Source organism: Dipodomys merriami, unplaced genomic scaffold (genome assembly GCF_024711535.1).
Source record: "Dipodomys merriami isolate MVZ:Mamm:240054 unplaced genomic scaffold, mDipMer1.0.p SCAF_5, whole genome shotgun sequence".
NCBI classification, from domain to species: Eukaryota; Metazoa; Chordata; class Mammalia; order Rodentia; family Heteromyidae; genus Dipodomys; species Dipodomys merriami.
In genome coordinates this window covers 22,782,022-22,805,425 of record NW_027206068.1, presented here as the reverse complement: position 1 = coordinate 22,805,425, position 23,404 = coordinate 22,782,022, and the positions used below count along the sequence as shown (strand labels likewise).

The following is a 23,404-nucleotide window of genomic DNA, read 5'->3' as shown; positions in this document are numbered from 1 at the left end:
GGCCAGGTGGACAGGAGCGCTGTCCATGTTAATGGAAAGACTCCATCTTGCCTGTGCATCCTAGGTGGGGGTAATTGTGACATTAGAAAGATGCTTATTTGGAAGGTCGCCTACACTTCCAAAAAAATACACTGATTGCCTAAAATTTCATGTGTTCTCCTTTTAAATATACACTACATCCAACGGAATGTTAACATCTTCTCCGAAATGTCAGTTATCAGTCTGTTTTCTTCCCCAGGGGGCAGTGTCCCGAGAGTAGAGAGGAGGAACAGGGTCATAGAGGCATCCCCAGGGACCGAGGTGGCACAGGAGACTTGTCAGGACCGAGACCAGGTCCGGTCCACAGCGCATCCGGACGGACAGGACTACACAAGCCTTATTGGTCACGGGATTTATTTGTAAAAGCGGACAGGTAGAAAGGATTTGTTTTGTTTTTGGCTTCTCTTGGTTTATTACAGTTGATCTATGCTTGTAAACAGATAAGCCTGAGATGTCTGAACTCCTGTGTTGGAGGTCTTTGCAGCTGCCTTGGACTTGAACTCAAGCCATGCTCAGAGTGTGAAATCGGTTACTTGTTGAAGTTTTCCTATTGTATCCGTGAAATAGCAGATTGTCATGTTGGTTCATGCCAGGGATTTCTCAACAACATGATGGTTTTTATTTTTCCTTCAGTATTTCAATAAATACTGATATGCCCAGCTTGACCCCCCCCCCCCAAAAAAAAGATAGGTGCTCTACGATCTGAGTTACAGCCACATCCCTTTCTGCTTTCATTTATTTGCAGATTGGATCTTGTATTTTTCTCAGGGCTGACCTTGGATTGTGTTCCTCCTACAATAACACCCCAAATAGATGGGATTACAGATGGGTACCACTACACCTGGCATACAGGTACCCTCCCAAGTGCACATCAGCTTGCATTCTGAGATAGGCACTTACAGATTGCTCACACTGTGGTTGACTCAGGGAACTTCTATTACTGTGCAGTATAGCTTACTGATTTTTCTTTTTTTTTGCGGGGGGGGGGGGTCTGGTTGTGGGGCCTAAACTCTGGGCCCGGCGCTGTCCCTCAGCTCTTCAGCTCAAGGCTAGAGCTCTACCACTTGAGCCACAGCGCCACCTCCGGCTTTTTTTTTTTTCTGCTTATATGGTGCTGAGGAAGCTTACTGATTTTTCTTGATGCATCTAAATATTCCTTACTAGAAATGAGAGTCTTTGTCTTCCATTACTTTACTTAACATGACTAATCATTCCTCTACTGACCAAAAACAACAAGTTAACAGTAACATTTTTGTTGTTTCTATCATTAATGTCCACTATTTGTAATATTTGTGCCATTTCTGGGGTGAGGGGTTGTTGTTGGCAGTGGTGGTAGTGGGTTTTTTCTCTCCTTCTGAGTCATGTGTCTTTGCATAACTAGTAACTTTTATTAGATTCTGAGCTTTATGATCATCACTTCCTTGGGAACTGTATGTTCTGTGTTCTTATGAGCATTCTTGAGCTTTGTCTGGAGCATAGTTAAGTTAGTTGGCAACAGCTAATCCTACAGGGATTCTCTTAAGCTTTGTTGTGAAGAACTGGAACAGCCTTTATAGGCTTGAATTTGTTCTATTGCTACAGAAATATTCTTCTTGACTACCTAATGTCTTATAAATTATGAGAGCTTCCACAGTATGGCTGATGTAAACATGAATTATTCTATGAATTCTGAAGATTGTTCTGTACGGATAATTAGTTTTCTAGCACTCTTCAGTTTTCTGACATGATGACTGGTGCTCAATTGAAAGCTCTAAGGGGAACAGTCTTCCTGGCTCTGTATATTAATCTATACATCTCCCTCTTCAGCCATTTTCTGCCCTTCAAATTGCAAGTACCTATACCTTCCCAGACTTTCAACTCTGTCTTGTCAATCCTGGGACATTGCCATATTTCACTTGAGTTTTCTAACTGTGGTAAGATCTGGAAAAAAAAAATCTCATTGCAATAAACTGGAACAATCGTGTTTATTCCTTTTATTTCCATTTTAAAAAACACTGTCCAAACTACATGACCAGTGTTTGTCAACAATTCTTTCATAAATACTTTTAGATGATTCAAGCAGGGTCTCTGGTGCTGAACTGAGGTGAAATATTCGAATAACACTCAAGGGCTATTATTTAGGCATAGTCCCAAGAAAACAATAATTTTAAATGGACAAAGGAAAGGAATGGACAGAAAAATTCACAAAACAAGAAACAAAAATACTAAATCAAAATTACCTAATCCTAGTTACCATCTAAAGTGAATGCTAAATATTGAGTAAATAATTTATCTTTATGTTGATGTTAATCAAATTTATAACTCATTAAAAATAGTGAAACAATTTTATCTGAGTCTTAAAATGAAATAACTAATTCAATTTGATATCTTATAAGAATATTTATTGCATATATTCTAATTTATTAGATGTATTTTCCAATTCAATTTTATGACTCACTAACATAGCATATTCATTTATTCAATGTTTTAACTTTCTCTGAAACAAGATATATAAGAACTATTTTAAAAACATACAAAAAAGAACTATTATATAACTTGTTTCTTCAAAAAGTTTTAATTTTGACAATCAGCTATGCAATTTTGAAAATTAGACATTTAAACAAAGATTAAAATGAAAAATAAAAAATAAAAATGAGTTGCTTTTAAGTAAAAAAATAAAATACTTACTGTAATTATATGTCCCAATAATCACAAAAATTTTACCATACAAATAGATATGGTTTAGTTCTTTCTTGCTGTTATTTAGACAGTGTCTTAGTAGCCCAAGTTGACCTCAAACTAGAAATATCTTGACTCAGGCTCCTGAGTTTTTGGGATTACAGCTGCATGTTATCATGTTCAGTTTAGTTCATTTCTTTAAGTTAGCCTCATTTCTATCATAATTTGGAGGATTCTCTTACCCAGTCTTCCATTTAAGATTGATAGGCCTTATTCAGAAGAAAATGAAGTAAGAACAGTTATCTTATCTCATAAACTCTGGAGTAATATAGCCTTGAAAACAGATGACAGCTCAAACAATTATGTATCCATGCTAAACTTCAGTTTCAGATCCCTAAAATGGTGATAGCCACACCCATCCAGTGAACTGGTAATAACTATTAAGAAAACACAAAGGTACTTAGGATACTAGTTGGCACTACACTTGTCATTTATTAAGGCTGACATTGTTTTCCTATAAATAAAGCTCTTTAGTGAAGATCAGAACATCCAGCCTGCATTGCTTAATCTCTTTTATCCAATGCTAATGCGCATCTGGAATGTCAAGGTGTAACTTGAAGGGCTGCTATAAAGATTGCTGGGAGAATGAGATGGCCAAATGAGGGTTGTTGAAGTTCAGAGTAATCAGGAAATAACCCTATACCAAGGAGAGAACAAAAGGAAAGCCTGAGAATGGAAGGTTGAACTGGGAACCCAAGATTTCAGCATATGGCACCTATAAGGCTTTATATACCCTTCCTCCTAAGGCTTTACATACCCCTCCTCCAGTTTCAGTCAAGGATGTTTTGTTTTGTTCTGTTCTGTTCTTTTTGACTTCCAATTCGCCATTTTACTGTGTGAGCTTCCCAAATGCTGCCTAGAATTACAGTAATTACCATTATCTCCCCTCCACCCCCCAACATTTATACTTTGGACAACTTAATCCAATCTTTGAATGAAGACAATAATTACCATAAATATTTCAAAACTTTGTTGATATAATACTACATATTAGATGCCTATATACCACAAATACATAATAAGTGTCAATATTATAAAAGCCAAGGAGATTGAAAATCAGAAGTATATCACATAAAAGCTTATAGAGAAACAGGAAGGGCAGACTCTAATGTGAGTCTTAGAATTCCAGAAGCTGTCTCTCTTTTAAGACTCTCTTGCACCTCCAAATGACTTTGAAAGAAAGTATTTAGAGCAATCAGCACCTCTTAGAAGGTAAAATATCTAGGTGAGAAAATGGCTTTTATGTCATACACGAAATGACAGGGACTGTACAGAACAATAGTTTTCATATTTGTAATAGGGGATGGAAAAATCAAAGTTTTGTAACAAGACCTAATTTGAGTTCAAATTTTGCCACTTTGGTACATTTCTTAAGTAATCTGCACACAATTTGTACAACTAGAAAACAGGAAGAACAAAACTACTCTCAGAATTACTCTGAAAATTAAATGGCAATGAATATAATGGACTTTGAATAATAGTAACAATAGTAGTTTTCATTATTGGAGTAGAAAATCATTTAAAAAAAAAAAAGATCCAGATGTTTCCCAGGTAGATAAAAAGGATTAGGCAATTGTTGCTCTATCCAAAGAAACAGCAGCCTTTCCAGGGGTGCTGTCCTAGTCTGACTGGGCCATTATTTCTATTATAATAAAACATCTTCCTGTTATGTACATTTGAGCTAGGTTCCTTGTCTCTCCCAACTGGTACTTCAATGATTGTTACAAATTCATATTAGGTCCAACATTATTCTGCAACCAATTCCTTACCCAAGCTAGAGTTATATATGAGTGTATACAACATAAATGACAGGCATAAAGGTAAGTCCTCAATGCCATCATTTAATCTCCCAGGAATTAGTATTGAAAAAGACTAATTTACTCTAATTAACTATCATATTGTTGCTTTGAATGTTTATTTTCATACTCAATACAATTTAAATATAATGTTTTCACATGTAATAACAAGTCAAAGACAAAAGTGTGAATAATTATAAATACCTCCTTGGTTAAATTCATACAACCAAAACCCTATCTCTCTAGGCAAAGGTTTTTCATTTTAGGTCTACCTGATGATGACAGAAAACAGAAAAATGTATAGTTCAAAATATTAAACTTATGAGACCAATTCCTTTTGTAATCTCTTTATCTCTATTGATCTTTTGTAAAACCCAGAAAACTTAATCTTCGCCCACATTTTCTCAATAGCTTATATTTTACTGCCAAGTTCCATCAATTTGGCAAGCAGATGAGAGCTTTAATCACTGGAGAAAATGGAGGATGGGGGAATGAGCCAAATCAAGTGATTTTTGGTTTCAATAGTCTATTTAATCTGTACAATAAGTATGCCTAAGTGCTCTTACTAAGTGTAATTAGGGATATTTTGAAACTTCTGGTTTTTAAAGAAAAATGGAGGAGGGAATATGTTGTCTATAATAAAACAGATTTGTCTCTAACAAAAAATGGTAATAGGTAAGGTATAATTTAGGATTATCATCTTATTTTCACAATAATCAATTTTAATATTGACAATAAATAGATTTTCTCAATAGCAAAACTAAAATTCAGTATCAATCAAGTTTTAGGTAAGTCTTTTATGGAAATGAAGTATATCAATAATATAGAATGTTTTTTAAAGACACATTGTTACTGCATATTTCATTTCTTATACTTAAAAATCAATGTCACACTAAGCTATAATGAATGGCTGCTAAGTACACTTAAACTGATGTAAACTCATCACACCTCCAGAATCTATCCCTCTAGCAAGAGTACTATAATAACATGACATAAGCCTGTGATTTGGTTTAATTGTATAATCAAACCATGGACTGTACAAAAGGAAAAGGCTATTCATATTAGTGTTACAGACGTTTACAACAGAGCCAATTTTTAATGAAAGGACAGAAAGTACAGTCAATTATTAGATACACATTCACACCTGTTTTCTGTCATCTTTCCAATCCCTAAGTGAGAGATTTAGTCAAAGCAAATAGAATGAAGAAGGACCAGCTGCAAAACCTCACATGGATATTAAAAAGAAAGATTGCACCATGGGTTGTACACATGACAATCCCATTATGTTATGTCCAGGATAGTTCCATTTTCTTATGTATTATTGTCTAGTCTCTTAAAAAGGCTGGTATTCAGAGGTTTAGGCTCTTGACCTAATTTGTAATGGTAGTCTGTCCAATTATCTTTGCTAAATTTCTCCCTGAAGCATAACAGTCTAAAGTCAGAAAAATTAAACAAAATCATTTAATTCTAACCTCCACACTTGAAATTTCTTCTTCGATATCCTGCTTGTCAACATCACATTAGATATCAGGCTTCATCAAGTCATTTATCTTAGAAAGACAGATAGCAAAGATTTTCTGTGCAACATTCAAATGAAAACTATTTGAGCTAAATGAACATGTGGCACCATAATAATAAATGACACCACTAAATGTAGGCAAATTCTATAACGCCATGACCACTCTTGAGGTAACAGTATCTCAAGTTGTTCTGTCTAGATTCTACAAATACTTAATATAAACTTGCATCTTATTTTCCAAAAGCTACCCTTAATATACTTTTGAGGTATATCAACAAGATAGTATCGATCTTAACTATCTGTTTAATTACAAAAAATATAATATAATAATGGGGTGTACAACTGTAATTAGTGTCCTCAAGTGGCTAATGCAGGAAGGTCTCTAGTTCCAGGCCAGCCTGTGCGATACAGCAAGATCCTTTCTCAAATAACTGAAATAAAAAATAAAAGTGGTCTTTTATAAAAATAATCATTTGATATATATTTGTAGCACTAGTTATTGCATTCTAATTGAGTTTCTTTGTTTTATACATATATGTAGTATAATCATATTCATTTTTGGTCATATTCACTTTCCTCATTTAATAGTCACTTTTAAAACACATTAAACTTTCTCCAGTATTACATATAAAATTCAAGTTGTGGGGGGGCTGGGAAGGCAGCTCAGTGGTAGAATGCTTGCCTTGCATGCATGAGGCCCTGATTTCAATTCCTCAGCACCACATAAGCAGAAAAAGCCAGAAGTGGCGCTGTGACTCAAGTGGTAGAGTGCTAGCTTTGAGCTGAAGATCTGATAGATAGCACCCATGACCAACCAAAAATAAATAAATAAATAAATTGTGATTTGTTTTGTAAAAACAATTTGAGCACAGAACAATGAGGAATATAAAAGATTGGAAAAACATAATCTTTTCAGTTAGATAAACAGAGTCAGGCCCTATAACTTATCTGTTATTTGAGGCAAATCATAGAACAGTTGTATTAAGATTTCCAACTGTAAAAAAAAAAAGGAAGACTTCCATGTGCTATTGTGATCCTTTTCTAAGAATATTCTCCTTTGTTCTTAGTTTGTGGTTGCATAGAATGCTGTTTAATTAAGCATATCCAAGTACAGTTATTTGTCTCTTACTATCCATTGGATTAACTTGTAGATTTATAGGCATATTCTAGATATTACAAATGAGGGATGATCACATAAAGTGATGCTTATAGAAATGAACTTGAAGAAACGGAAAGAAGAGGGTTTTTTAAATTGTACTGTTTTCAGTTTTTTCTTTTTTCTCCTTCGGTTTCTTTCCTATTGTCACTGTTTTATTTTAATTTCTGTACCCTATGTCTTGTATGTAAGTTTATCTCATTTGGGGAAGGGAAGAAATGGTCAGACAAAGGGTAAACCAATCCAACAGTGGTACTCATTAAACACTATGTTGGAAAGGAACTTTGCAACTTGGGAGAGAAGGGGGTTTGGAAGGTAAATGTTTGTGATGAATATGCCAATGATCTTGACTTGCTCATTATTCACTGATTCAAAATGTCACATCATACAATTATTTTGTGTCAATAAAACTACACGTTCATTCAAAGAAAGTGAAAAAGAGATGAAAAGAAGGGTCTAAAACAAGCCAGAGGATTAACTCATGCTTTTAAAGAGATTAAAAGAATAGTTTAATAAAAATGCAAATATGAGGCTTGAGCCTTCAAGTAAATTTTCACTAGAAAAAAAAACAAAATGAGGGAGGGGGTAACACTGTTCAAAAAGAAATGTACTGATTACCTTACTTATGTAACTATAACCCCTCTGTACATCACCTTTACAATAAAATTTAAATTAAAAAACTACAGATTTATAATCCTAGAAAAAAAGAAGACCTCAGTTTAAAGTAAGTAGTAAAGGAAAAGTGTTTTCCAAAAAAAGCAAAAAGCAAAACATAAAAAAATAAAAATTCGGATGTACTTGACAAAGACATATTTATGCCTAAATGTTATTACTGGTATTGTTTAACTGATTATATAGAATTATGTAAAACAGCAAGTAAAATATTATTTGTTATAGCATTTGTTGTTAAGTAGGAAGGGTCAAGATACATGTACACAATGCTTATACTTTTATTTTTATACCATAAGTATAAAGGATATGGTTAATGGTGCTCACAAAGTATATACTTTCCAACAAAGGAGGAAATACTAGCTTTTCCATGTCTTCAGATGATTTATAGACTGACTAACATGAAACAAAGGAAAGTAAATACACTTTAATGGAAAAAGTACATTTTTGCAATCCTTGAAAAGAAGTACTTTCAAGTATTTCAAAGGTAGTTGCAGACTCAAGCAAAAACATGTTGTTATATTTTAAAATGTCCAAACATTATTTGTGAAAAATATGATTCACCTGACCCATCCATGGAAAATACCCTCAACCAATCTATGAAACAGGTGTTCTTTCCAGATGATGAAGAATTATTCACTGAGAGGGCTGTGCCTCACAAAGCTGTTGTTGTTTTGTTTTGTTTTAATAAGAGCTAAAATGAAAAGAATAATTCAGAAAACAGAATATTAGTTTCTCTTATCATAAACTTTAGCTGAATAGGATTTAGGGACAGCAACAAGAGAGCAGTACAAGGGCAGGGTGTGTGTGTGTGTGTGTGTGTGTGTGTGTGTGTGTGTGTGTGTGTGTGTGTGTGTGTGTGTGTGTGTGTGTGTGTGTGTGTGTGTGTGTGTGTGTGTGTGTGTGTGTGTGTGTGTGTGTGTGCAGTACAAGGGCAGGGTGTGTGTGTGTGTGTGTGTGTGTGTGTGTGTGTGTGTGTGTGTGTAGCTCAGTGATCAGTCAGTCAGTTCAGCAATAAATCCATTCCTTTTAGATGCTGATTTTAACACACTGCTGAAGTATATCACCTAGGAGAGAGAATCCAATCTCTTCCAGGTTTATTTATGACAAAGCACCCAGACCTGAAGTCCAATTTGTTTGTGGAATTGCAGTCATTCTGATTCAACTAAACAATAAATGAATCTGCCTTTCATAGCTTCAACTCCAGAGCATAAAAGAAAACAAAAGGGAACTGCATCACAACAAAACCTTACAACGCAGGGCACAGTTAAAGGAACAGTGGGAAAGTAGTTTTAGGAATGGATTAAAAAAAAAAAAAGCCACAGGTTACAAAGCACAGTTCATTAGCCTGGACCACCACCTGTGTACTTTTTTACACCAGTTGTATTTCTCCTAGTGAGCCATTCATGGCACACAAATGAGTTTGCTAAGTTTTCGGATAATCCCACTTAACTCTGCATGTCATGTACAACAGTAAGCAGTGGCCATTAGTCCACTCCACAGCTTTCTCCAACTCAACTCATATTGCGCCTACAGAACAACTAGATCATGATGCTAACTAATTTAGAAATATTTGGGGGGAAAAAACAGAAAGATGTCTAGAAAAAATAATTTGATTTATGAATATTCCTCCACTAATTAAGTTTTAGATGCTGGCATATCTTCTATTTTCATAATGATACCAATATTTACAATCAATTGCCTGGTGTTCTGACTTGTATTTGTTAATTTGTTACATTTACTAAGTGATCTATTACTAGAGAATGAAAAAGAGACATTAACAGACTTGTTTCTGCCAAACCAAAAAAAAAAATTATATTTTAGGCACCTTTTTGCAATAAGAGATGAAAAATATTTTAATAAAAATAATTGCTTATTCATTTCATCTCAAGTACACTCTTTTCAAGGAAAAAAAACACAGATTAAAAAAAAACCACAATGGCATACTGTTACCCTCTTTGCTGGGCATTTGGTCATTCCCAAACCACTCATTAATCTAAACATGAAATATCTGTTTACCAGATATTTTAGTATCAAATATTTATTATGGTGAAAGTGTTTTCTATCACTAGTAATTTACCATGTAAAAATCTTTTAGAATTAAAAGCTGTGATATAACTGAAACAATCTGGCAGAAATGCACATTGTGCTGTAAATTCACAAGTTCTTAGAATTGATATTCTTTTATAGGTCAGTGATTTTCACAACAATACCTACTAATGGTGGGTTTACAATTGTATATGCCATGAAAGTTATATGCTTTAGAGAAAATAAAATATTCAGCTCTATATATGTTTCTTAATGGTTTTAATTAAATATTTACAAACTGCTTTGAGGGATGTAAAATTATCCATTTGAAAAGAACAATCCAATTTCTATAAAAACTCTTTCTTATATCTGAAGATGTAATGCAGCTTTCACAGTTCTTTCTTCATAAATTGTGTTTCTTAATGTAAGAATTTGTCTGAAGCTATACCTAGTAAATTGTCCCACAACAAAATATTTTCATATCTGTAAAAATTATGGCATGCATAAAGGAGAAGAGAAGTAGACTTTGTTTTAACCAAGTTTAAAAAAAAAACAAAAACATTTGTTTGAATCTTGACAATTACTTCTCAAAAGAGATAATTTCCCTACACCTTAGAAGGATGTTCCTATCTTCTGAAAGTCCATATTCAGAGCTCTTTCCCTCAGGTGTGAGTTTAAATAAAGCATAATTTATTCATTTGTTGATACATCTGATAGGAAACAATTATCAAACAATAAGTGGAACAAACTGAACAAACTGTGAGTATGTATGTGTGCATAGGCATGCAAATGTTCATGTATGTGTGGGGTTATGTATCAAAATGTATCATTACAAAAGATTCAATTCATAGTATAAACTCAGACCTAGCAAGTAGCTCCACAAACACAAATCATTATTACAGATAAGCAAGGACAACAAAAAGTATATGCACATTTTAAATAGTTGCCATATGATTTCAGAAGAGAAAATCTAGTATGCATGGTTGTTGGAAGAAAGGGAATGAAGAACTAATTACAATGGAAGATCAGGGAAGAAAAGAATATCAGCATATGATGAATACAGGATTCCAATATTAGGCTTGAAACCAATACTAAACTGAGGTTTTTGACCATTTAACTTTTTTAAGTTCTATTTTTGAGAATCTGTGAAGAATCTATACGTGATTAGTAACAGTGGCACAAAATGCAGTTATTCAGAGATATATGTTGATATTCTTTAGGAACTTTCAGAACTCAAGCCTTAGAAATCTGGTGTTGCTATTACAATTAAACAACTTTGAAGTTTTTCTGGATACTACATTTTAAAAAAAACCTAAGAAGAATGTCCAAAAAGAAATGTACTCATCACCTGACTTAGGTAACTATAACTCCTCTGTATATTACCTTTATTATAAAAAAATAATATAATTAGACAATTTAAAAAATCTTTGCGGGTCCAAAATTGATAATGTCAATATTCATGGGTGTTAATTCTGTGTCTATAATGAAATAATTTCCTTAAAAGTAAAAATAAACAGGAGAGTTAACAAAACTTACATAAATTTTCACTAATATTATCAGGTTTCCTGCTTATTATATTCCATTCTAGGTATAAAACAGTAAGAAAAGAATATTGAAAAGATTCACTGTAAAAAAAAAATTGTGTGAAAAAGGTCTCGGCTAGAGTTACAGCAGGGAAAAAAGCTATCATTTGTCCTCTGAAATGAACTAGAGTAGAGACAATAGTGACAGAATGTGCAGGTGTCAGAGGTGAAAAGAAGCTGGCTGTGATTCTACTGGGCTGCAGGAACTGACAGTAAATAAAGATCTTGACAGAAAAAAAAAAAAAAAACAAGGTCTAGGACATAAAAAGGGCATCAACAATCGGATGAGAAAAAACTCCAAGAAGGACTTTAACCAAAAAGTCTAATGTGGTCTGTTTCAGAATAAAAACACAAAACCTAATTGGGGTGAAAGTTTGTTATCAAAGGATTTCAAAATACTAATCAGTGTGTGTTAAAACTCTGAAAACTTGCTATACACAACTTCACCTAATGTTAGAGAATTATTCAGGTCACAGATTCCAGAAAATAATGCTTATAAAAGCCACACACTTAAAGTAAATTAAGGGCACTGTGACCTTCAATGAACTACGGAGGACAATGATAACTCAGACCAAGAAGTGTGTATGCAGCATAGCCAGACCCAGTATATAAAGAAAATAAAATTCAGGAATCTTGGGTGAAAGCCAATGTCCTGAACCATACCTATAATCACAGCACTCAGCAGTCTGAGGTAGCATTGCAAATTCATTCGAACACAGCATGAGGTATCCAATAACTATGCTATCTCAAAAAAATAAATAAGTATTGAATGGAATTTTTCAATTAAAATGTCATTATTTTCTGAAGACAGAAGTATTAAAATATATGTGGAAATTAACTCTACAGACTGCAGTGACAGTTAAAACTGATTCACTAAGTAGTAAAATTTATACACCCAGTTGCTTTTTACTAGAGTTACGCACCACACATATCCTACCAACTGCATAGATACTCATGGGAAGAAATTTCAGAAAAGTCTTAAAAAATTGTTTTGAGCTGGGTTACAGTGGCTCACATTCAGAAGACTGAGATCTGAGGATCATGTTTCAAAGCTAGCCCAGGCAGTAAGTCTGTGAAACTGTTATCACCAATAAACTTGAAAAACAGAAAAGAAAGAAGGAAGGAAAGGAAGAAAGGAAGAAAGGAAGGAAGAAAGGAAGGAAGAAAGGAAGGAAGAAAGGAAGAAAGAAAGAAAGGAAGGAAGAAAGGAAGAAAGAAAGAAAGAAAGAAAGAGAGAAAGAAAGAGAGAAAGAGAGAAAGAAAGAGAGAAAGAAAGAAAGAAAGAAAAGAAAGAAAGAAAGAAAGAAAGAAAGAAAGAAAGAAAGAAAGAAAGAAAGAAAGGAAGAAAGGAAGGAAGGAAGGAAGGAAGGAAGGAAGAAAGAAAGGAGGAAAGAAAGATAGAAGAAAGAAAGAAAATAGAAGTGAGGCTATGGCTCAAGTAGTATTGCTCTAACCTTGAATTTAAAAAGCTCAGGGACAGGACTCAAGCCCTGATTTCAAGCCCAGGAAAAGCACACACACAAAATAATGTTACGATACTATGAATGATAGAAAAAAAGCAAGTTAGTCAGTTCTCACAGAAACAAAAATCTATTTCTCTTCTTTTATCTTGATTTGTCCATTTCAAAATAAGGTTAATGGTCCTAAGCATTTTACAACAATCTTAGAAGTCTTTGAATATACACAAATCTTCAAAGGGGGACATTTTATAAATATGGATTGTAAAACCTACAGAAATTTTTGTTTTCACCTATCAACCTGTCATTTACTAAATAGAAATGAACAAAATGCTATTTTGTGGATGAAATTGTTGAAAAATAGTATTTCAGAACCTAATATGGCTCTCCAAGTGTTATTTTGAGCAAAATTCCAGACTGTCAGAATAAAGAATACTTCATTTACTTTTAATGTGTGAATTTTATCAATGTTACATAGGAAAAAAGGAAAAATAAACACATTATATATGCTTCCCAGACATTGTGTGTTTGTATTTATGTGTTTGTATGTTTGTGTGTGTCTGTTTGTGTTGTTTCTGAAGAAGATTTTCAGTTCTATTATTAATATACACCTCCAAACATATCAGTAATTCTCAAATGTAAGTCAAACAATATGAGGGAAAAAACCCTCTAAGTTATCCATTATCTTACATGCAGATATAATCACATCATATTTGCTATGTATTTTCCATATTAATACACCAAAATATCCTGGACCAATAAAACAACTTCACCACCTCCCCAATCCCATTTGTAAAAACACTACCACCAATATATTTTATGATGTAATTTCTTGCCACAGCATTTAAAGGGGGTATTTAAAAGGCCTGAAAGATTAAAAATGTCTATTTGTATCATAATAAACAACAGTAATACTTCTAAATGATATCTCCAACATGAAGATGGGATGCAATCAAAAAGACAGTAAGCAGGGCAATATCGACATTCTAAGTATGGGGTTTGCATATGCCACACCACAAACAAAACGAATGAGAGGACAAGTAAAGAGAAAAATAAGAATAGTAATCGGCAAGTTTAGAAAAGACTCGTCCATATAAAAATCATTCACAACAGGATTTATTTATGGAGAAACTCCTGATTATAATAATAGAAAGTTTTGAGAATTATTATCATAGTAACTTATATCTAATTACATGTTATATTCATTTATTATTATATAAAGTTTAACCAAACTTTCACATATATTTTATTCAACAAAATACTGTGAATTATGGACTATCTATGTGGGTAAACAGTTGAGGGAAAAAGGGCTGGAAGATAACTGAGCTATCCAGAATCTAAAAGACAAAGCCAGGGATTGAGGAAGCAGGACTTGAACTAAAGCCTACTAATTCCAAATATCATGTTTTTGTTAACACAATCATGTTTAGAAAGCCCAGAGTGCTGGCAGTGTCCTTTAATAATTATTTAATAAATATTATTAAATACTTTGACTAACATTACAATTCTCATAAAAAAGGTATTGATGGGTTGCTTCAAATCATACAGTAATGCTCACATACTAGCTTTATCTATATTCTATTGTTTAAAGCCATAATTAACAAGAAATACTTCTGGAAACAATAAGTACCTTTGTTTTTCCACAATAATTCAGAGGTTCTAAAGTTTAATTATTAAAAATAATAAATCATGAAAAATTATCTTTCCCAAAAGATAAAAAGTATAGAGGTTGCTACCAAACATTGCATTTTTTTCTGTGGAAAATAAGATCTTTTTTTTTATTAAAACAAAAGAATTAGTAACTTGATTTAAAAATATTTCAGCAGGCTCACTTTTAAAAGAAACTCATCTGTTCTCTTTCCTGTTTTAAAGTACTAGGCTAAACATGCAATAGCTATATGCATCTAATCATATAACAATATTTATGAAAATGAACTCCAGGAAAAGGAATAAGAAGTTTTCTTTCTTTGCTGTTGCTTTTGTTTTCTTTTGCTTTGGTTTGTTTATTTGTGTTTGTAAGAGTAAGGGGGGACAAAGTGATGGTGGAACAAAGGATAAACAAATGTAGAAGTGATATTCACTAGAGACAAAATTGAACATAAACTATACAACTTGTGGGTAGGGACAGGAGGGAAAAATCTGGGGTGACATGGTAGAAAAAGAAGTACTCTTTATCTGACTTATATAACCATAACCCTCTGTACATCACCTTTACAATAACAGAAAATAAATTTCAAGTAAAGAAAATTATAAAAGTTACAATAAAGTATTATTCTAATTAAATGTATGCATAGAAAATATTTATTTACCAAAGTTTGTTAGAATATAGCATATGTAAATGTGAAACTTCATTTTGCTTTGAAATCACAGATTTATGATATTACATCTTCAAATGATATATATATATATTTATATATGAACTATAATAATTTTTTTGGTCACTGTCCCTGAGCTCTTCAGCCCAAGGCAAGCGTTTGACCATTAGAGCCACGGCACTACTTCCAATTTTCTGGTGGTTTTTTGGAGATAGGAGTTTCATGGACCTTCCTGCTAGGGCTGGCTATGAACCACAACACTCAGATCTCACCCTCCTGAGAAGCTAGGATAACAGGCATGAAGCACTGGCACCAGAGTTAATAATTACTCATTTTAAAACTCTTGAAACCAGGATTCCTGAGGAAGATGGTGGAGGAAAACCTGGGGTCTAATCAAGCTCTCACATAGAAAGCAGTTTTAATGTTCCAATGCAAAGTTCTAGGCTAGAGAGTCACACTAAGTGTGCCATCACAGTACAGGGAGTTTGGCCACAGAGGAAAAATCCAGCCAGCTTGATTAAAGAGATGGATTTGACCACTTGCCAGTGTCTGCGGCAGCAGCAGCTGCTGCTGCAGCCACCATACAAACAGAGAAGGACCCGGGACAAAGGTACCAGAGGCAGTGCGTGAGTGGATTCTACTTAAGCTAGCAAGAACTGAGAAGAAGCAGGAATCTTCATCGTACTCACACAGACAGTCACAGACTGTTCACAGGCCTGAACCAAGGGATAGGCATGAGTACCCAAGACATCCTCATTCCTTCTCACAAAGCAGCTGTGGGAAGATAACCCCTCAGCCACCACAGGAGAAGAACTCGTCTTTGATACTGATAAAGACCTGGGCCAGAACAGTCAGCATGCAATTCAGACCTTGAAGGAAGACAATAGGAGCCTGATTCAACAAGTCACAGGAACCTGACCTGTCCAGCTCAGCTCCATCCAGGGAAAAGTTGCCATTCGCAGGAGAGAAAGCTCCACCCATGGAGGAGTGACTTTCTTCATTGAGTAAACAGAACCAGAGGCTGCCCCTCCCCACTGCAGACAAGGCAGCAGACCCAGTGGCAGGAGGGGTAAAAGAAAAACAATTGAAACTCAGTAAGAATAAAACCTGAGAATGGCTCCAGGCTGGGCTTTGTGAATGTCTCAAGAGCTAGCCCCGCTAACAGGCCTCAACCATACTCACAACCAATCCCTGTCACAGCAATTCCAAGCTAAAGGAAACAGCTATCTCCCTCTTTTGTGATACTCAAAGTAGATCTCCCTCCTACTGAACTACTCTGGGAAGACAGTCATAAAGGTCTGGGTAAGACAGAGCTTCTTTTTGCCTGCTGAAAACAAACTGAGTTAAGAAAACAATTAAGCTATAGGAAACCAAACACCACAAGCAAACTACAGACTCCACAAAGAGACTGGTTATGGACACAGGGGAGACACAAGATCCCTGCCCTGCCCCAATCCAAAAAAAATCGAAGAACACTTTTTCTACCTAATTTTAATTTTTTTTGTTTTCTCTTATGTCATCATTTTTATTTTAGATGCGTGTATGTGCTTTTTTAAACTCTTTTTACTCTTTTCGCTTTGGTCTTTATTGGGTTATTTTTGAGAGACTTAATTGTTGTTGTCCTCATCCCCAGACATATACTGTACTCGATTATTAGACTTGTGTGTGCATTATCAGACTTGTGTGCAAACCTAATTTAGAAATTGATTACTTAATTCACAAATTCTCAGCCTTAACTCCTATATATTTCTTCATCCTAATTTAATTTTTCATTTTTTTCATTTTTTTATTTTTCAATTTTCTTTTTCTTTATCTCTCTCCTCCTTTCCTTCTATCCTTCTCCTCTCTCAATATTATTCCTTTATAATTTTTAAGTTTCATATTTTAATTTTTAATTTTAATTTTTTATTTTTCCTTCTTTATCTCTTTCTTCCTTTCCTTCTGTTTCCTCTTTGTCAATTTACACCTTGGTTAAATTTACTCTCTCCTTTTCCCTCCTCACATTCCTCTAATCTTATTTTCCCCCATAATTCTCCCGAAACTTATTAATTTCTGGTCTGCTGAATCCTTTTTTGATGTTTTTAGTCCATTAATCCTTAGTTGCTTGTTGTTGAACTAGATTATATCTGTTCAACTAGATTGTATCTCTACTCATTTTGACTACTTCACACAATCTGTGCAACTACTGGGTTCTGATTAATGCAGGCCTTAAAATAGTATTCTACTGTTAAATTGGCTTTCATACCAAATGGGCAGAACAAGTCAGAAAAAATAAATAAAAAATAGCAAGTCCAGGTATCTCAACTTCTACTCATGATAATCAGGTGACAGGGCAGTTAGTGAATAATCAAGACAAGAACACCCAAAATGCTCTACAAACACTACTGGTAAACATGCTGAATGAAAAAATTGAAAGCCTACAAAAGACTCTGTGTGAGCATGATAGGGAAATGCATGAGCAGGATAGGGAAAAGTGTGAGCATGAAGAAGCTAAACAAAGATTAATAGAGGAATTCTGTGAGCTTGAGGAAGCTAATCAAAGATTAATACAGGATTGCAGGAGTGGGATGAAAATAGGCAAAGATTAATACAGGAAATTTGTAAGCATGAGGAAGCAAATCAAAGATTAATACAGGACTTGCGTGAGCAGGATTAGAATAGCCAACAATTAATTGAGGCATTCATGGAATACACAAGCAGACAGCTGAAGGAATCCCGGGAGGCCACAAAAGGAATGCTGAATGGAGCCCATCAGAAGGAAAGGGAGTCCAATGAAACTATAAACAATCAACTAAGGGATTTGAGAATGAACACTGAAAACCAAACTAAGGAAATAGAGAAGTCCATAAAAAATCTAAAACAAAACTCCAAGAACCTGAAGTCATCAAAGCTGACCAATGAGAAGGAAAGGAAAGGAAAAACAAAGTAGAAAGTCTTGACAGTAGGTTAGACAATGTAGAAGATGTAAACTCTAGGATTGAAGACAGCCTATGTATTGTAGAGAAAGAAAAGACAACTATTCAAGACAAATACAAGAAATACAATAGATCTATTCAAAATTTAGAAGACAACATCCGAAGGCCTAATATGTAGATAATGGGTGTAGAGGAGCACCTAGAGACAGAAGTTAATGGTCTACGAAATTTATTTAACAAGCTCCTAGCAAAAAACTTCCCAAACATGCAAAAAATATAGGCCTATTCAGATACAAGAAGACTTTAGAACCTTAAATAGACCATACGAGAACAGGACAGCCCACCATCACATTATAATCTACAAAGGATCAATTCAGACCAAGGAGGGTATGCTTAAAGCTGTCAAGCAGTAAAGATTAATCATCTATAAAGGGAAACCAACTAGAATCACCTCAGATTTCTCAGCAGAGACAATTAAAGCAAGAAGAGCCTGGAATGATGTATGCCATGCCTTAAAGACAAACAACTATCAACCAAGAATACGGTACCCAGATAAACTCTCCTTCATAATCGAAGGTAAAATAGAAATTTTCCAAAGCAAAAAAAAACCCTACAACAATATATCTCCACCAAATGAGCTGAACAAAAGATACTTAAACATGTCTTACACATAGAAAATGAACAAGAGCACAATAAAGGACAAGAAATAGCCCCCCATACAGAGAATCCAAGAATCAGCAAAGCTGTTTCAATATATGCAAGTCAATTAATATAATTCATCGCACAAACAAGAGCAAGGGTAAGAACCACATGATTATCTCAATAGATGCAGAAAAAGCATTTGACAAGATCCAATGCCCCTTTATGATGAAAGCTCTCGTAAAACTAGAAATCCATGGAACATTCCTCAATATAATAAAGGCTGTGGATAACAAACCTACAGTCAGCATTATACTTAATGGTAAAAAGCAAATGCCATTTCTTCTAAACTCAGGAACGAGACAAGGATGTCCATTCCCTCCACTTCTCTTCAACTTAGTATTAGAATGCCTAGCTACAGCAATAAGAAAAGATACAAACATAAAGGGGATGAAGTAAAAGTCTCCCCCTTTGCTGATGACATGATCTTGCATTTAAAGAATCCCACTAACTACACTCCCAAATCACTCGAGCTTTTTCGAAACATTGGCAAAGTAGTAGGGTATAAAATTAACCCTCAAAAATCAATGGCTTTTCTGTATGTCAACAATGAAAGGAGTGCAGCTGTAATCAGAAAGCAACTCCTTCTGAAACACAAAAAATAAAATACCTAGGAGTTATCTAAAAAAGTGAAGGACCTCTATGATGAAAACTGTAAAAACATAAGAAAGTAAATTAAAACAGAACTAAGGAAGTTGTAAAACCTCGCATATTCCTGGATTGGGAGGATTCACATTGTGAAAATGGCAATACTGCCAAAGGCTATCTATAAATTCAATGCTATACCTATCAATATTCCAACTTCATTCTTCAATGAAATAAAAGAAACAAACCAAACATTCATATGGAACAATAAAAGACCCCGAATAACAAAAACAATCCATAACACACTTAGAACAGTGCTGGAGGAATATCAATACCAAATTTCAAACTCTACTAAAAAGCCATAGTAATCAAAACAGCTTGGTAATGCACAGGAGCAGACTTAGGATCAATGGAATAGAACTGAAGACCCGGAAATGAACCCACAGACCTATAGCCACCTAATTTTCGATAATGGAGCTTAGAAAAAAAAGAGAATGGAAGAAAGACAGCCTCTTCAGTAACTGGTGCTGGCAAAATTGGTTAAACCCCTGTAGAAAACTAAAGCTAGATTCTTATATATCACCCTGCACCAGAATCAACTCCAAATGGATCAAAGACCTCGGAGTCAAAGCAGACACTCTGAAAACATTACAGGGTGGAATAGGAGAAACTCTAGGGTTCCTTGGAACAGGCCGAAATTTTCTTAATAAAGACCTAGAAACACAGCAAATCAAAGAAAGGTTGGACAAATGGGATTGCATGAAACTGCAGAGTTTCTGCATGGCAAAGGACATAGCTATCAAGATCAATAGAAAGCCCACAGATTGGGAGAAGGTCTTCACTAACCATACAACAGACAAGGATCTCATATCTAAAATATACCTGAACTCAAAAAATTAAATCCCCCAACAACAAATCCTCAAATATACAACTGCCCAATAAATAAATGGACTAAAGACTTAAAGAGAAACTTCTCGGAAGAGGAAATAAGAATGGCCAATAGAAACATGAAGAAATGTTCAACCTCTCTAGCCATAAAAGAAATGCAAATCAAAACACCATTGAGATTCCACCTCACCCCAGTTAGAATGGCTATTATCAAGAACTCCAATACAACAGAAGCTGGAGGGGATGTGGCCAAAAGGGAACCCTACTATGTTGTTGATGGGAGTGTAAACATGTTCAACCACTTTGGAAAGCAGTATGGAGAATCCTCAAAAGAGTCCACATAGAACTCCCCTATGACCTAGCAATCACACTTTTGGGCATTTACCAAATGATGACAAGCAAGGCCATACTAAATCTACCAGTACAACTATGTTTATTGCAACATTATTTACCATAGCTAAGATATGGAACCAACCCAGATGCCCCTCAGTAGGTGAACTGATCAAGGAAAGGTGGCATATTTATACAATGGAATTCTATGCCTTCATCAGAAAGAATGGCATTGACCCATTTGTTAGGAAATGGAAAGACTTGGAAAAAATTATATTAAGTGAAGTAAGCCAAGCCCAAAGAATCATAGGTTCCATGGTTTTCCTTATTTGCCTTAACTAGTATAAGTATAGGACAAGCAGAAAAGGTCAAAAGCTACGTACATATGACCATATAAGATGATGTTAAGTGAAATGAACCCCAAGATAGGACACAAGTGATTTTTTTCTTTCTTGCTATTGTTTTTAACGTATTAAAAATGTACTATGTGATTTTCTTTGTTCTCTTATATGTTCTTCCCCAAGGGTATAACCCCTGTTTTCTCTGTATTAGATGTCGATGCCCTGCATCTTGTGTATATATTTTTTTAATTTGGGGAGGGGAAGGGAAATAACAAAATGCTGAAATAAGGATACAGGTTGACCCATTGTAACAATGAGATGTACACAATACTATGTTGAAAACGAACTTTACAACGTGGGGGGAGGGAGTAAGAGGAGTTGTGTAGGAGGGGTGGGATGGAATGATAGGGAAAAACAAAGGAGGAGGTAACAATGCTCAATAGGTAATGTATTCATTATCTTACTCATGTAACTATAAACCCTTTGTACAGTATTTTTACAATAAAAACATTAAATATTCTTGGAACCATCATTTAATATTTTGTACAAATATCACTTTTACTATGTGTGAGAAAAAGACATACAGTAACATTCTTAATACTAAAGTAGCTACAAGTGTGACTCTAGGGACACATTTTCATTCACTGTGTAATATGGTACACATTTTTTTCTTCATTTAATTTACTTTGAAAGCCAATTGAAGATGATTAGAATATACCAATGAAATATCACATAGAAGGAAGATAAAGTCAGAAAAATGCATTGCATGTTTAAATATGTAATGTCATTTTTAGGTATTAGAAATTTATCCTCTCCTCCATAGATGTTCATTAGAAGTCTACTGTTCAGAGGCCTAGACTTCCTTGAGTGATGACTTGTTTATAACTGAGTGCAGGACTATTATCATTTTACAAAATTATCAATAGAAAACAAAATATCCCTAGAGGTAGCTCTTTGATAATTCAATTCTCTATATGAATTACAATATTAACTTATCCCATGCTGCAAATACGAACTCTCTGAGAAGATATTACAAAATACTTGAACTAAGAAGATGTTGTACTGACAAAAAATAACAAACAGTGAAAAGAAGCAGTCTGAGATACATGTTTGAAAAGTATCTGTATAATTGGACAGCTCTACACAACATTATAAAGGTAAGATGAGCCCATCAATTTTGTGGGTACACCTCTTAAACTACATACCATTTATAAAAATGAACTAGAGTTACACAATTATACCCTGACCAATACCAAAGCAAAAACTTTCCTTTAAGATGTGAATTGAATTATGACCTTACACAACTCAAAAAGAAACAAACAAAATGCATTCTGAGAAACTATAAAAGAAAAAGGCTACAAAGATTGAATTTGGTTGGCAGTGTTTCACATAGACTTCATAATATTTCCCACTGAAAGCTGACATACCAAAAATGTTACCTACTAAAAAAGGCTAATATGATATAGTACATACTATTATAGATTAACAGAAGTATTTATTTGGCTATTTTAACTGAAAACCCAAAAGCCCATCATTCTGGAGACAGACAGATTCAAATCACTCATTACTAAATTAAACATTTTCTGCTTTCACTGCATCTCATTAAACACACTACTGCAAGTTTAAATAACTCACTGCTTTCATTTGCAGAGTCACCCATTTTGTTATTGCTTATAGCAACCTAATTTGGCATATAATAATTCATGTTTCTTATTACACTGAAGTATTAATTTTTAATATAATTGCATTCTTTCATCCAACAAAAGCTAGTTCAGTTGGGATTTTACTCAAGTGATTCTTCAATTATTATACAAGGAAATTATTCTAATACTTTGCACCTCTCTGCCCCACTGATTCATTTCTGTGTAAATTAAAAAATCATTAGGAGCTTATTAAAACAAGCTTATTTGTTTAAGCAAAACAGGGAATGATTGCATTAGTATAAACTACATGGCTTACACCTTTATAAAAAAATTATTTATTTATTTATTTATTTATTTATTTATATTGTAAAGATGATATACAGAGATGTAATGAATACAGTCCAGTAATTCATACATTTCTTTCTGAACAGTGTCACCTCTTCACTCATTTTCTCCCAGTGTTTGACCTCCTGACTTCCCTCTTCCACAAGTTGTAGTTTATTTCCAATGTAGTGTGTACTGAGTATCACTGCTACATTTGTTTACCCTTTGTCCCATCATTTCTATGCTCCCCCAAAACAGATAAACTAATAATATAGGACAGAATTTACAGAAAGGTACAGAACCAACATATAAAAATGAAGGAAAAAACAAAAGGCAAAATAACAAAAAAAACCATTTCCCTTTCTCAGAGTTCATTTCGACAAACATTACAGTATACGA

General features: G+C 34.2%; 1 protein-coding gene and 1 pseudogene across 4 annotated transcripts in view; one reads left to right on the top strand and one right to left on the bottom strand.

Annotated features, from left to right (window-relative positions):
- Positions 1–15,910, top strand: part of LOC138809992 (voltage-dependent anion-selective channel protein 2-like) — a 41,214-nt pseudogene extending 25,304 nt beyond the window's left edge.
- Positions 1–23,404, bottom strand: part of Immp2l (inner mitochondrial membrane peptidase subunit 2) — an 864,225-nt gene that overhangs the window by 569,556 nt on the left and 271,265 nt on the right. The gene's annotated exons all lie outside the window — the stretch shown is intronic.